The 13,404-nt window shown below is 45.5% G+C and overlaps 1 protein-coding gene across 8 annotated transcripts in view; it reads left to right on the forward strand.

The window, feature by feature from the left end:
- The window catches only part of ATXN1 (ataxin 1), a 409,623-nt gene that overhangs the window by 388,466 nt on the left and 7,753 nt on the right, over positions 1–13,404 (forward strand). The window lies entirely within an intron of this gene.

The following is a 13,404-nucleotide window of genomic DNA, read 5'->3' on the forward strand; positions in this document are numbered from 1 at the left end:
ACTGCCCTGGTGGATGGTAGAGACTCACTCCCTCTGGGAATGGTTTCACTGAGGCCTTTTTTTTTTTTTTTTTTTGTGGTATGCGGGCCTCTCACTGCTGTGGCCTCTCCCGTTGCGGAGCACAGGCTCCGGACGCGCAGGCTCAGCGGCCATGGCTCACGGGCCCAGCCGCTCCGCGGCATGTGGGATCTTCCCGGACCGGGGCACGAACCCGTGTCCCCTGCATCGGCAGGCGGACTCTCAACCACTGCGCCACCAGGGAAGCCCCTCACTGAGGACTTTGAAACACTCAGATGTGACAGCACCTCCTTCAGGTTGAAATGAGTTGAAAAATGGTCATGGCATAGCTGGTATTTGGGACATTCAAAGAAAATCAACTAGTTAATGGTTTGAATTGTTTTTAGTATATTTAAAAGAAAAAGATCAAGTGAGGTAGGGGAGCCCGATTTTCCAAAGCATTTTCCAGAACTGCTTGTGAATGTCCGGATGTGGGATCGTGCACGATATCAGGGGACCTGTGTTGCCAGGAGCTTTTAGCCCCGAAGACTTTTCTTTTTTTATGGTGAGATGTTGCTGTAGGCTTTCGTAAGGCCCAAGAAAGATTTCTCAGAGTTCTGATTTAAATATATATATATATATATATATATATATATATATATATATATATATAGCAAAAATGAGAATATTTGGAAAAGGGCGTCATTATTTAGAACTCACTACCCGTCTGTAGTTTCTGTTCACTCCCACTGTCCTACATGGATTAGGGGTGGGTGGATACTAGTTGAAAGAACAAGCTGTCTTTAGCAAAGTTGTCTTTTAACAGACCCCAGGTGAAGCCTGGAAAATAAACAAGAAGGAGAAGTAAACATGTTTCTTCATGGTCCTTTTAATCTTTAAAGCACTACTGTGAAGAGAGGTAGGCATGGAAAGAGGGGTGATTTTGAAAATGCTGCTGTCTCCGGCCTAGCATCTCTTTCTGTAAAGAGCAGCTCTGAGCTGAGGGCTCATCTCCAAGGCCCTGGCAGCCTCCGTAGTCATCAGGAGCTCCACAGACCTCTAGGTTTCACATCGACCCGACCCGGCAGTTCTTAGAGAGGAAGCATCTCTGTTTGCCCCGCTGGATCCTTTGCAGAGTGAACGCTTAAACGATGGTGAAGTCGGCTTCCATGTGGGAAGTCTCGTTTCCTTCCCATCGCCAGACCACCAGTCTCCTCGCTGACAGCCAAGGTGCAAATTAGAAGGCAGCGTGTTTGTCAGGGCCTGCTCACAGGTCTGTGGCTTCGGCTCCAAAGGGTGGCTGGAGTTTCACGCTGTAGAGACACACGTGCGGGGCCCCGACACCACCAGTGATTTGTCACTTTACCCCAAAGCCTATCAGAAACAGGCTGACGTCATCACAGCGAAAATACTCCACCAGCTGTGTTTACCACAAGTGACAGGAGCAGAGTCAGGAGGGAAGCAGAGGAAGCGAGAGGGGGAGAGGGAAGGGAGACAGAAAACGAAGGCCTGGATTTAATTTACACTCCGAGGGCTGAGGACTTCCCTCCATCCTCAGCGGCACTCGGTGGGGTTTTCTCCCCTGGTCTGTCTGCTCCGTGGATTCGAAATCACTAACACTTGCACCCACAGGGAGATTTAGAAGCATGCAAAGTGTTGCACTTAATGAGCAAACTCACAAATTGGATTGGGGAAGTTGTGGAAGGAAGGGGTGGTTTGCTAGAGGACAGATGGCTTTATGACCCCAGCCATAAATCCTGCACGGAAGCAGGACCACAGGGATGCTTGACTTCATAACCAACCACGGGCATCCCCGGTGAATGTAGTGTGGCTGGTGGGGAGAAGCCACGAGCCTGGGGTCTGGTTGGCTGCAAGGCAAGTGGTCTCACCTCTCAGAGCTGGGGGTTTTCTGATCGCTAGAATGGGCAAATGATTCCTTATACAAGATCATATCTTGGGCCTCTTCTCGTTTTTGTAATCCCTTGCTTTCCTGCCGTGCAGAACAGCTCTTACAAAATTTACTAGCATCCACTAAGCAAAAACCAAAGGGGGGACATAAAGGGAAACTTCCCTGACTTCATGCTTATAATCAGCGCATAGACCTCGTTGGAAGGAAAGCCATCCTGATAGAGCCAAGGGAGTTTTCACTGAGGGCATTGTTTTCAGGAGCCAAATTCCGAATTACTATTGTGTGAAAGACACCTCCAGGGTGGTCTCCAGCTAAAGCTCCAGATGAGGCAGCGTAGGAGAAAAATGCTTCTGCGTGTTCGTCACCATCCGTGAGGTTGTGTCCTACCCAGTGCAGTATTTCTCGGCCCAGGCAAAGCGTCCTTGCATCCGAGTTCCCCCACGCCGGTGCCGTGGGAGAACAAAAAGGGCGTCCCAGGCATTGTCTGTTAGCCTGTGCACACCACATGAAGCCTCTTCAGAGCCACCCGTGGTCTCCTTAGTCCGTGGCGAGTCCCAGAAGGGATCCCCAGGTGATAGCATCAACGTGGGAGCCGGTGTGATGCGGCTGGAGGATGGAGCGTGGTCTGCTTGGGTGGGAAGCAGGTTAGCTGGTCAGAAAATGCAGGACCTGGATCCACCGCTCTGGAGCTCGTGCAAACCACGTACAGATCAGTGCACGCATACTTCATGGTACAAATTACGTATGCGCCTTCCATTCGGTTTACGCCGTAGTGCAAAGAAAGAAGGTTGTCAGACGGATGAAAGAAAATACGTTCGAAGGAACCAGCACGGTAGGTAGCGCGTAGTAGGCCCTCGCCAATGTTAGTTTCCTTTCCCTGCTTCCACTTGGGTGACTTTGGCCCTGAGAAGAGAAAGGTTAGCTTCTGAAAAATGAATAAAAGGCTTCATTCTCTCCAAAGAGTTTATGGAAGGAGAGACAGTTTAGAAAAGTCTAGAAAGAAGGCTGACCATTTCCAGTGAGCACAGTGAGCCATTTTACGCTGCCTCTGTTCCTGTGGCCTGTTCCCCTGAGTGGCCCAGGAGTACCCATCCTGCTGCTTCTCTGAGGAAGGCTCCGTGACCTCGTGCCTGCCTGTGTGCCTGTGACACAGTCTGCGTTTTCCTGAGCGTGAGCTGGACTGGAGGAGTCGTTGGGTGGTCCACTCTGCACATCAGTAAGAGGACCGGTGCAGAAACGGGCTCGTGCCCCTTTCTTTTGCAGAGAGGATCTAAGCATCATGCCCACGGGGGGACCCCCTGCCCGGGATGGCGCCCCCTGGGGGGCCCTGGGCTTCCATCTGGCAAACAGTGTTCTGTCTGAGCAGCCACCCAACGCCTCCATCTCATTCTTCCCAGGCTCAGCTTTTCTGAAGAGTACACGACATTTTGTCAGAATTGTAGTACAGTTTATCTGTGAGCTGCTCTGGGGTGACACTGGTCGTTGACTGCGTTTTTCCTAAGTGCCGGCCTCCGTCTGTTCTTAGGGCCTTCTGTCGCGTCCCAGATTCAGGAAGGTGACTACTTCCTTTTACCTCCTTGGTGACTGCTTCGTATTCCATGCCATTTTCTCCTCCCGACTGTCGTGTGTGTGCGCGTGCGCGTGTGTGTGTGTGTGTGCGCACGCACGCACGCCTTTACAGCGTGTTATAATGACGTGATCGCTGCGTGTCTACTGATGGCTTTTCTTTCATTCCACTATTTTTTATTTTGACTGCCGCGTTCTGTGAGCCATCAGTGGCAGCATTATGCAGTTAATGGATTAGTTGGTGCCTAAAAATAGCCAGAGCCCTCACGCAAGCCACGCAGAAGCCTGTGTGGTCCCTTAGCAGCCAAGGCAAACCAACTTGCCAGACATTTTACATGGAGGGCTTGGTGGATATGAACCCTAATGAATCAGAAAATAGGTAGTGGCTTCCCTCAAAGCAGAGCTCATTACCGGGCCTGGGGTCCAGTGATGGGTGAGAATCCATTCAGTTCTAACGCCAGAAAGGCTCCAGCAGAGAAATGGTATCGAACACATTTTTGTTTGTGTGTGTGTGTTCCCTCCCCCTCCCCACAAAAGAAGAAAAATGCTCTCCTTTAGCCTGTGTGTGATGTAAGTGCCCCCGGCTTGGGGATCTTACATGTGTTATTTAATTTATTTATTTAAAGGCAAAGAGGATTTTTTTTTTTTTTGGCTGTGTGGGGTCTTCGTTGCTGCGTGCGGGCTTTCTCTAGTTGTGGTGAGCGGGGGCTACTCTTCATTGCAGTGGCTTCTCGTTGCAGAGCACAGGCTCTAGGCGCGTGGGCTCAGCAGTTGTGGTGCACGGGCTCTAGAGTGCAGGCTCAGTAGTTGTGGTGCACGGGCTTAGTTGCTCCACGGCATGTGGGATCTTTCCGGACCAGGGCTCGAACCCGTGTCCCCTGCATTGGCAGGCGGGTTCTTAACCACTGCGCCACCAGGGAAGCCATTACGTGTTTTACTGAAGCAGGTTCTCTAGGACCATTGTTGTTTATAGCTTTTTAAAAAATAGACTGTATCGTTGGAAGTACTTTCAGGTTTACAAAAAATGGAGCAGAAAGTACAGAGAGTTCCCAGATGCCTGAAGTTTCCCCTGTTATTAAAATCTTGCATTTTTGTGGTTTACTTGTGACAATTGATAAGCTAAATTGATACATGGTTATTAACTAAAGTCCATACTTCACGTTAGGGTTTACTCTGTGCTGTACATTCTGTGGGTTTTCATAAATGTGTAATAGCACGCATCCAGCCTCCCAGTGTCCTAGAAACTAGTTTCCCCACCCTAAAAACCCTTCCTGCTTCACCTATCGGTACTCCACCCCACACCCCTGGCAACCGCTGATCTGTTGCCATCTCTGTAGTTCTGCCTTTTCCGGAATGTCATGCAGTTGGACTCCTATAGTATGTAGCCTTTTCAGACTGGCTTCTTTTACTTGGCAACATGCGTTGAAGGTGCTGCCGTGTCTTTTTGTGGCTTTGAGAGCTCATTTCTTTTTAGCCCTAAATAACATGCCGTAGTTCTTTCAGGCACACATTTTAAGACCCCAGGGGAGGAGGGCAAGTGGGATAGACCCGTGTGCCCCAGACCTGCCCTGGTCACCTGCCGCATGGGTCCCGTGGAGGCCCTGGGAGCCAAGTGACAATGAGAGAAGAACCTAGCTCATCCGTCACTTGGGGTTTGTGTTTGGAGGCGTCTCTGCGCGGGGATGTGGGTTCAATGAAACAGCTTCCACCAAAGACTGAGTCAGGCTTAGCGCGAATGTGATGAAATGTTTTAAATAGAACACTCACCGACGCTCTTACACTCGATTGAAGAGGTGTGGCTTTTTATTAATGATCTTTCAACGTCGAAGTAAATGGGGCTCTCCGTCAGCCCCTCCGTCTTTGTTCCAGGGTTCTCTGATTTTCTTGATGTGTGGAATGTGGTTGTGCAAACTGGCCTTCGAGGAAAGCAGACTGGCTTTTCTCTGCAGGTGAAACGGACCAAGAACTTCACTTGCAGACAAAGTTAGGGATTCCCAATGTAATCATTTCACCAAGAGCAAGACGTCATCACTGAAACCCAGCTTCTGAGCGATGTCCTTGCTCCCAGATGCAGGCAGAATTTGTACATTTGTGATAGGCTCAAGCAAAGACGTTTTGTAAAACAGATGCCCTTCGCATATGTGAAAACAGGGATTCTCGTGAAGGAAAATGGAGACAAAGTTAAGCAACAGACCTTTTGTTTTCTTTATAGCTTGCTTTTGGTGATACGTACATATGTGTGTATATACGTACATATGTGTGTATATAGACATAGCACCAATCTACCATTGAAAAGTACAACCAAACAGCATAAGTATGCGTATATGCATGCATTGTTTAGATACAGTAGTCTTTAACTAAGTAGCTAAAGGAATTTTGCTGAACACAGGAAGGTGACATGGAATAAATAATTATCAGCCCAACAGTGAGGATGTGTTGCCTCCCTGTCTTGGTTTCTTCATCCTGAATGGAAGCTGGAGGTGATCGTTTTAGAGGAGTTGGTTTAGCGGGGCTGGAGGGAGGGAGGGGAGGGCAGGTTTCTCTCTGGAGCAGTGGTGAGCGACGGGCGTGCCTGCAGCAGCCGGAGGAGGGCGGGAAAAGGGCACAGGAGGATGGGAGGTGATCACCCCTAAAAAAGAGAGGTGCTGGATACAAGACATCCAGAGATGAAAGGCAGAGGGGCCTCAAGCTGACACCAGGACAAAGGCTCTTCATGCTCCCATTTCATCTTCCAGACTGCTTAAAGTGTTTGGAAAAGGATATATTTATGGGATGAAAAAAAATGGACTGTGTCGAGCTGCCAGGAGTTATGTAACATGCTTTGACTTTATATGGTACTGCCCCCATGAGTTTATTTTCATTGGAGTTTAATCTGTCTGAACCCCCACAAGATCATAAAGTGAATTAATGGTTATTAGCATGGCTGAAAGAGCAAAAAGGAACCTCAAGATTGGAGAGAAAGTAACTGAAGTGTGATTCAGTGAAATCAGGGTGAGCTCAGCATCTGACTGACGGGGGAACGTGGAGTGAGGCAGCTGTGCCTCACCCAGGAAAGCTGTCTGTTGGGGGCTGAGCAGCAAGACCCAGGGAGGGCGCAGCCCCTCTCCCTGGGGAGGATTGTAAGCCCAGTTTAGTCCTGGCTGGTGGCAGCAAGGCCAGGCAGAGCCTCTCCGGCGTCTAAACATTGACCTCTGTTGGCCAGTAGTGCCATTGCGGCGTTTTTGACACGTGGAAGGCATAGTCTTTCCGATTTGTACTGAGCACCTGTTACATGCCAGGAAGTATTCTGTACCCTGGGGATAGAACAACGAGCAAAGCAGGCAATATCTCAGGCCCCATGGAACATATAGTCTTAAGGGAGTTTATGGGAAGAGGTGAAACAGACAAATATGGAAGTAAACAAAATAATGCATCGAAAGATAATAAGCGCTATGGGAAAAAAGTAAAGCAGCCTAGTGGGGGTGGGGAAGATAAGGATGGAGGGTAGTTTTTTTTTGTTTGTTTGTTTGTTTGTTTTTGCGGTACGTGAGCCTCTCACTGTTGTGGCCTCTCTCGTTGCGGAGCACAGGCTCCGGTCGCGCAGGCTCAGCGGCCATGGCTCACGGGCCCAGCCGCTCCGCGGCATGTGGGATCTTCCCGGACCGGGGCACGAACCCGTGTCCCCTGCATCGGCAGGCGGACTCTCAACCACTGCGCCACCAGGGAAGCCCGGAGGGTAGTTATTTTAAATAGGTGGTCGGTGACGCTGTCTCTGAGAAGGGGAACGGGAGGACACAGGGCAGAACAGACTCCACATGGAGAGAATAGCAGATGCACAGACCCAGAGGCACGAGTGTTTTGGAGTGAAAGGACCAACAGGGAGACCAGTGTCACTACAGTGCAGGGAGGAGGGGGTGGGATGCAGACCACGCCAGGCTTATTCACGGAGGCTTTTTCTCCCTGTGAGAGAAGCTGGCTTGGCCAGGACTGTGGAGGTGGAAGCAGTGAGAAATGGTCTCATTCTAGCTGTAGTTGGAAGAGAGAACCAATGGGATTTGCTTGTAATTTGGATGTGTGTGGTCTGGGAGAAGGAGTCGAGTAAAGTATGATGCCCAGGCCGTTGACCTGAACCCTGGAACAATGGGGACGCTGCCCCTAGAGGTGGGGAGGAACCCAGGAGGCGCCAGTGGGCAGGGGAATATGAAGAGGTCTGTTTGGGACACGTTAAGTTTGAGTTGCCCGTAGATATCCAAGTGGGCATCACCAGGTAACATGGTTGCCCGTATCCACGTATGCCCTGGTGAAGTCACTTGTTTTGCATACATGTTCTGGCTCCTCACTGAAGGCAAGTACTAGGTCTTAAACAGTAAGTCCCTAACACTTCGCAGGTGCTCAGTGTTAGATTTTGAACTTTATTAAAACTGCAAAACCTCAAGTGTGAACACAATAATATTTCTCAGCACCCAGAGGGAGACCCACATGGACCTCAAATTCAACTAATTCAGACTCATTTCTGGTTTAAAGTGACATCATGTCACAAAATCCTACCATCAAGATAGTACCCGTTGGCATTGACAACATGTTTTGAGGCAGATAACGTTCCTCTCCAAGGGAGTTTCAAGAGGACAGACCCAACCATTTTTCTCACCGAAAAATCTGTCGGTAGGATTTGTTCATTAACTGTTAATGATCAGTTAATCTTTAAGAATGTTTATGTCCTTCTGACAAACCTAAATACGAAATTGAAATAGATTTATTATGACTTACTTTCGTGTGCTTATTTGAGATATGTGCAACAAGAGTTTAACTTTTACTAATGAAAGGGCAAAAACTTACTTTAGTTCACATATATGCAGACCAAAAAAAAAATGCATTATCTAGATAATTCAGGCTACATAATTAGGGTGGGAAGAATATTCGTGAGGATAAATATTAGCAAGGGTAAATAATTAGGAGAAAAATAACATGTGGCCTGAGCCATCCAGTCCACTGCTTACAATGATCAGATTTACCTGAATCTTTTGCTCCTGATCTGTGTGGACCCAGCTGAGGGGGTGACATTCTTTTCCCAGAAGGGCAAATCACTTCTGGGAGAAGACAAGCCAGAATTTAGGAGGAAGGGACCAAAGGCAAGCCTTTGGAGTGACAGAGAAAATTTGCCCAAAGTTCTCTAGGTTAAAATAAATCCCATTATTGGGCTTCCCTGGTGGCTCAGTGGTTGAGAGTCCGCCTGCCGATGCAGGGGACGCGGGTTCGTGCCCCGGTCCGGGAGGATCCCACATGCCGCGGAGTGGCTGGGCCCGTGAGCCATGGCCGCTGAGCCTGCGCATCTGGAGCCTGTGCTCCGCAACAGGAGAGGCCACAACAGTGAGAGGCCCGCGTACCCCCCAAAATAAATAAATAAAACCCATTATCATTGGCTCTTTTCAGCGCCTCTCATGTATTCTCTCTCATCACTTTTCTTTCATGAAGTTTTAAGTAGGCTGTTCAAGCTATCGACCATCTCACAGCATTTAATTCTAAGACCTGCCTTCATAGTTCGGGGAATAATGAAGGGCTTTCAAAATGCCCCAAAGTATGGTGAATGTAATGGGGAGGATGTGCATCTATATCACAGCTTACAGAGTCATCAGTAAGGTTACTTGTCACAAAGGCTTTGAAGCCATTTCTTCTTAGTGAGTCTGCAGATACTTGGCAACATGTGAAAGTCTTCGAATAGACTTGTATACAGTAGAAGTTATTTTCAGAACATGAATATTGGCTGCTCTGAGGAATGTGTATAATATGGCTCACACAGCGAGAACTTGTTCGTTAGTGGGTGTTGGGCTGTCAGTGAGACTCTGCCCAAGAGCAGGGGATCATCTAGGAAATGCAGACAAACAGTCGCCACTTGAAGTAGGATTTGTTCCCTCTGCTCAGTGTATGATGTTAATGGCTTTAAGAGGTTTGGGACAGGGTTTATGGAGCCAGCTCCAGGTTGGTCCTCCCACTTGGAACTCAGTTGGCATCCCCATCCGATACTATTACTTGTAAGTATATTTGTACGTATGTACATGCAAATATATATGTGTGATGTGAATGTAGTTCTGTATCAGCCTCATGACACTTATATAGAGAGACTTGATTTGCATAGTAGATGTAGTAAGGCTGATGCTATTTCACAACTTTTTGTATCAGGAAAAAAAATCCATGACCTCCGGTCATTGGATCCTATTTATTTCAAGTAACATTCCCCACTTTTGGAGCAGTGGAAATGTTAAGGTCGTGTCTTCTGATGGTATTACAATACCTTTGTTCACAGGGGCAGAGATCAGGAACATAGGAAAAAGAAAATGGGTTTGGGGGCCAAAGAGACAGGGATTAAATTCCAACTCCATCAGTATATAGTCATGACGTTAGGCAAGTGATTTAATCTCTCTGAAACTATAGTTCCTTATTTGTAAAATTAGAACAACAGTATTTTTCTCACTTAGTATATTGTATCAAACAAAATGCTTTTTGTAAAGTGGGTACCTGAATGTTTGACATAGTAGAAACTCAAAAATTTTTCGTTCTCTTTACGTTAAGATAACCCAGAACAATGAAACTTCCCCCTGATAACATGCACATTTATATGGACACATGCTCACATACACACTATAGTAATAGGCTTCCATATAAATTCATTCTAGTTGTTTTTTCTAAAAACACTTAGGTCTTCTATGGAGCAAATAAAGTATACCATTCAAAAAGTGTACCTAAAACTGGATTAATCATAGTTATCAAAAAAAGATAAAACGGTTAAGTAGAAAAGCCACAATCCATGGAAATTACATGGAAATTCACTACATTTAAAGTGAGATATTTTAATTATTTATGTTTCTGTATGTGTGCCTGTGTATGAAATTCAACAGAACATTTTCAATATTCTTGTATTTAGTCAATACAGTCAGCTCTGCATATCTGTGGATTCCACATCTGCGGATTCAACCAACCACAGGTTGAAAATATTTATGGGCAAAAAATTCTAGAAAGTTCCAAAAAGCAAAACTTGAATTTCCTCAAACTTGAATAGTTCCCAGGCAACTATTCACATAGCATTTACATTGTATTTAAAGTAATGTAGATGATTTAATGTATACAGAGGATGTGCGTAGGTTATACGCAAATACTGTGCCATTTTATATAATGGACTTGAGCATCCTTGGATTATGGTGTACTTGGGGAGTCCTAGAACAAATCTCCTGTGGATACTGAGGGACAACCATATTATTTTAATTTGCTCACACATCTACCATTTTCATTGTTCTTTATTCCTCCCTGCATCTGCACACTTCCATCTAGATTCATTTTTCCTCTACCTGAAGAACTCTTTAGTATTTTCTTTAATGCAGATCTGTTGATGGTGAATTCTCTCAGTTATTATTTATCTGAAAAAATGTCTTTATTTTGCCTTCATTCTTGAAGGATCTTTTTGCTCAGTGTAGAAGTCTTGGTTGGCAGTTCTTCTTCAATACTTTAAAGATATTCCATTGTCTTCTAGCTTCTATTATTTTTATTGAGAAGTCAACTATAAATTTAACTCTTGCTTATTTGGAGGTAATGTATATTTTGTTCTGGGGGCTTTTAAGATTTTCTTTTCCTGACTTTGATTTTTACAGCAGTTAAACTATGACCTGCTGAGGTGAGAATTTCCTTTTATTTTTCCTGCTTGGGGTTTCGACCTTCTTGCATCTGTGGTTTATTGTCTCTTATCAGTATCAGAAAATTCTTAGCCATTATCTTCTCTCTCTCCTCCTTGTAGGATTCAAATTATGTGTCTGTTAGGTCTTCTCAATGAGTCTTCTGTGTCTCATACCCTTTCTTCTGTATTAGCCATCCTTTTGTCTTTATGTTTTATTCTGTATAGTTTCTTCTAAATCTCTATAATTAAAAAATCCAGTTCACTAATTCTCTCTTAAACCATGTTTATTCTGTGGTAAAATCCATTGCATTCTTGATTTTAGTGGCTGTATTTTTTTTTATTCTAGAATTTCCATGGATCTTTTAAAAAAATAGATTCTAGTTCTCTATCAGAATCCTCAACTTTGTCTTTGATCTCCTTAAATATTGTAAACATAGTCATTTTAAAGTCTACATCTGGTGACTCTATATTAGAAGCCCCTGTGGGTCTGTTTATATTATCTGTTGTTTCTGCTGGTTTTTATTCATCTCGTCTGCTCATGGACCTCCTCCCCCTTTTTTAATTGAACGTCTTTTATTTGAAAAGTTGTGGAAATAATTCAAGACCTTAATTTAATTTTAGGGATGAATGAGATGATTAAAATCTGAGCTTCAGACATTGAGAGGAACTGTCTGCTTCTGCTTCACCTTATTTCTAGAATTCAGTGCTTTGAGGGAGTACCCTCCTGTGGCTTACCCTGAATTCCATTCCCTGCCCGCTGAAACCCACCTCCCATGCTCTTGAGATTACCCAAAGCTCACTTTAACTGCCCCACTTTGGAATGTACAGATATCCTTAGGGGGAAATAGCATCAAACACCAGGTTCAAATGTCTGGCTAACACCCTTTCCTGATCCTGACCCAATGACTTTTTTACTGGCGTATTTTGTGTCTACTGCCATAAGAAAAACATATTTCTTTTACATTTTGTCCAGAGTTTTTTTTGTTTAGAGTATTTAGTGGTCCTCATCAGGAAGGTTGGTCCAAATTAACTGGTCTACTACATCTACAAAAGCCATTGAAAACTGACTGTTTAAAACTACTTCATTCTTCTCTTTTTCTTTTTTATATAGCATAAAGTTGAAGAAATTAAATTTCTATGAAAATTAAACTGTTCAAACCTCAAGTGCATTTCAACTTGATTTAATGGTAGTAGGAATACTTGCACTGGAAGTTTGCAAATCCCTACACAGACCACCTTCTTGCCTGTGTTCACATAACCCTACTTCCAGGAATGTCTTCTCCTTGCAATCATTCCTCTCTCCTCCAGTCCCATTGTTTTCTAAAACACAGCACAGTGTATCCTCATCCCAAAAGACTTCCTTACTCACCTCTTCCATGCCTTTCCTCGCCCTCCAACAGCTTAATCCCGTGCAGAGTATTAGAGCCCCACTCTGTGACCACACTCGCCACATTGATCGGCAGTTATTGTTCATGTGCCTCTTTTGCCCATTGGATTGTGAACTCCTTTGTGACCAAGACTATTGTTTTCAATTTATTGAAATTCATCACAGTGAATGGCACATAGTAGCCTAGAGAAAACGGCGGGTATTGAAAGGATACTGGGCTTCCCCTGCTTTCGATATTTGTTTTTCAAACAAAAGAGAGACTGATTTGAGTACCTGGGGCTTGCCCATGTGGATGGGCCAAGCCCTCGAGCTGTCTGTATTCATTTCACCCTCAAACCCCTCCAAATCCTGCCCATCCTTGGGGTCCTGGGAAAGCCCTCCCTGCTTTCTCCAGCCCTCCCTGATTCTGCTCCCCCTAAATTCCAAGAGTACGCATTCACTTATCCAGTAAATATTAAGTTTCAACCATGTGCCAGGTACTCTTTTAGGGGCCAGGGACACAGTGCTGAGCACATAAGTGCCTGCCTTATGGGGCTTAAATACAATCTAACTCTGATCCGTATTCAGCCCTGTTATACACGAGAATAGCATCTGTCCGGTGAGCTAATAAGACACAAGAATATACCTTGGGCTTGAGTCACGTGCAGCGCCTAGCCCAGTGCCGAACACTAAGCAGGTGTTCTGTCATCCTTGGGGCTCCACTGACTTGTTTTAATGGAGACCAGCTGTAGAGAGGATACACAGTAAAACGATATTTTGAATACTGAATGGACTTCTACCGGCTTCTACCCAACATCTATATATGGTAAGTACAGGTACAGCAGAAAGTTAAGAACCTCATTTGCATCTGTTGGTGGAGGAGGTTTGGGGAACTGAGTCTTATTTTTTTCCATTCACCTATGC

The sequence above is a fragment of the Orcinus orca genome, chromosome 10 (genome assembly GCF_937001465.1).
Source record: "Orcinus orca chromosome 10, mOrcOrc1.1, whole genome shotgun sequence".
In the NCBI taxonomy this organism is placed as follows: Eukaryota; Metazoa; Chordata; class Mammalia; order Artiodactyla; family Delphinidae; genus Orcinus; species Orcinus orca.